This window comes from Curcuma longa, chromosome 7 (genome assembly GCF_044706935.1).
Source record: "Curcuma longa cultivar G26 ecotype Majalengka, Jawa Barat chromosome 7, ITB_CL_G26_1.1, whole genome shotgun sequence".
In the NCBI taxonomy this organism is placed as follows: Eukaryota; Viridiplantae; Streptophyta; class Magnoliopsida; order Zingiberales; family Zingiberaceae; genus Curcuma; species Curcuma longa.
The window spans coordinates 3,251,133-3,254,020 of record NC_133867.1 but is presented as its reverse complement, the minus strand read 5'-3'; the positions used below and the strand labels follow the sequence as shown (position 1 = coordinate 3,254,020).

At 33.7% G+C, this 2,888-nt stretch overlaps 1 pseudogene; it reads right to left on the bottom strand.

The window, feature by feature from the left end:
• Nucleotides 1–905: 905 nt before the first annotated feature.
• The window catches only part of LOC141831795 (putative auxin efflux carrier component 5a), a 4,911-nt pseudogene continuing 2,928 nt past the window's right edge, over nucleotides 906–2,888 (bottom strand).

Below are 2,888 nucleotides of genomic sequence, written 5' to 3'. Positions count from 1 at the left end.
TCATTTAAGAAAGGTTCCAAAATACACACTTCCGTTTCGATATACACATTCTAATTGTTTTATCTTTTGGGATATGTTTCTTGTTCTCTGGGGAAAATAGTTTGAGTTTCCTGATCTTAAGAATAAATCGACTTTACAAGTGAATCCAGGATAAGACCAAGTAAGTATCGAGATCGGACCCAGGTCATGAGTTAGACTTCCTTATCAGTGAATCCATGAGTGAGCTTTAATCAACTATCCGAAGCTTCACTAGAGGGATCCCAAGGTATTCGAATTGCATGATGACTTTTTGAAATCGAGTGAGTGATAAAATTCTCCCTTTGATCTACTTATTCACTCCTATCTTGTATATATTGAATTTGATTGGGTTGGCTTGCATCCTAAGTATTTCATCAAACTGTGCTAAGCATGTATATCAAAGTGGAAACTGATTGCATATCATTTCGAGCTAATAATAATAGATTTGCATATGCAAGATGCAATTCAAAGATGTTTATATTTTGGATGAAAATGAAAATCAATCTTCCCACAAATGCGCGAGGCCAAGTTGCTAAAAGAATTTCAAATTGAATGCGTCAGCATGCAACTTCTCATTCTCATGCAACTGAAGTATAGTGAATCAGACAAATTAACCCAATTACGGCTCGATGACTATATATTATGAAGAAGAGGAGGAGGGAGGAGGAGAAGGAATTAAGTTTTAGTAAGCAAGGAGAGTTCAGAAATTATTTCTGAAATCGATTAAAAACACTTAAGAATCATAGAGTACAACACAAGGACAGGCAAAGAGACCAGCATCCCCAAAGTTACCCTGCCATATATATTATATTAAAGAGAAGATTATATCAATTAAATTTTAACTGATGGAATATGAATTTGCTGTGTGCAGAACATTGAATGGAGACTTACGCAGTGTTTAGGACATCAGCATCCGACTCACGATATTCTTTTGTAAAAATAAAAGAAGTTATAGACAGTGGCACTGCAGCCTGTTTTATATATATATGTAAAACCATTAATCTTGAGTATTAATTGACACTTGATGTACTATATATATATACTTACTTGAATGATCGATAGATGTAGTACTTCACTACGAAGACCGATGGAGAAGGCTCCGATGGCCATCGCCGCCGGTCCACCGATGAACTTCAGTGCCATTGCATACGCTGTCAACCTCGGTTCACAGGTAAGTATCTTCTCTCGTGATGCCATGAATAATCCTATTTAATTTTCATAATATTATAATTATTTATATGTATAAGTTGCATGCATGGTCAAATTTAATTAATTAAATGAATTACCCATACTGAACATGGCCATCCCTGGCGCTGCCTTAGACATGATGAGTATCGAATTCTCAATGATCCTTGGCGTCTTCAAATGCCACCTGATTATTTATATATAGTCAAATTAATTAATTGCAATATTCATTTGATAATCAAAGCTTTAAAAGAAGAATTAGAATTTAACAATTTTAAGTCTTAATTTCGCTATTCTAAAAATCAAAATGAATTTATAATTAAATTAGTAAAAAAATATTATTTTTTATCAAAGATTAGAAGTCAAAAATATAACATTATAATTAACTCAAGGTAGAGGGTAAAATGTGATTTTTTTATCATGGGCAAAAGTAAAAAAAAAGAAGAAAAAGAGGAATCCTCTAATTAAGGATAGTCCTATTTTTATTTTTTTAATCAAAAGAGAATATTCCACCCCACCAGCAAACTATGTGTAATTATTCAAGTATTCTTTAGTATTATTTCATTGTTATCCCACATCTAAATCTTCCATTTAAATCTTGAACCGTATGACGCGTTATAACAATTATGATTTCGTAGCTACTACACATATTATAATAATTATGATTTCGTGGCTATTATAATTATATCTAACTTGTTCAAAAATAATCTAGTAGTTGCTACAATGTGTATTAATTATATTCACCTATCATTCACATCGAACTAGCTACGAACATATCTGCTACAATACGTACGGATTCAATCTACTCACCTAATATTCACGCTGTAGTAGTTATAAAATCGTAGTTGTTACAACATGTGTAACAACTATGAAATCGTAACTACTACAATATATGTAATAATTATAATTTAGTAGCTTCTACAATAACTACGATTTTGTAATTGCTACAGCATGACCGACCGAATCAGGATTTGAATGGGAGATCGATATTAATAGAAATAATATGGGAGAATAGGTGAGTAATTATATATAGATTGTTGGTAAGGTGGGATGTTTTTTTTATAAAAAAAATTAAAATAAAATGTTCTTTGATAATTTGAAAAAAAAAATATATCTTTTTTATTTTTGTTTTATTTTTAATAATTAAATATTTAATTTGTTTCATCGAATAATTTTAAAGATGATTTATCTTCTGCAAAAAGGTGGAATTTATCACCCAATGATTCCCATATAATTGGTTGGCTCCACGATCATTTGTGAAGGTAAATCGAGAAACTGCACTCCAACGGCTCCATACGGTCGGCCTCACGACCAGCTGTGAGGAGGTAAATTGAGAGAAACTATAATTGATCACTACAGACTAAGTATTGTTGACTTTATTGACAATTGAATCTTTATTATCTTTTATAAGTCTACTCTTTTTATAATTAACTCAGTTGCAAAAGGTGAAAGATGATTCATCTGACCTAGGAAAGTTTCACCGTTATCTTTGTGAGCAAAGTGCAAACTTGTACCGTTGGCCAGGAACGCCCACGTGATTCCGATTATGCAGGCGTAAGAGTTTGGGTTCTTCGCGACTGATCAACACCACCTTCATCAACGAGCAGTACGACGGCCAAGCCGCCGCCAGCCTCCTCCCCGGCGGTGCCCTCCACCTCCCTGGCATCCGCGGAGGCGGCGCCTCG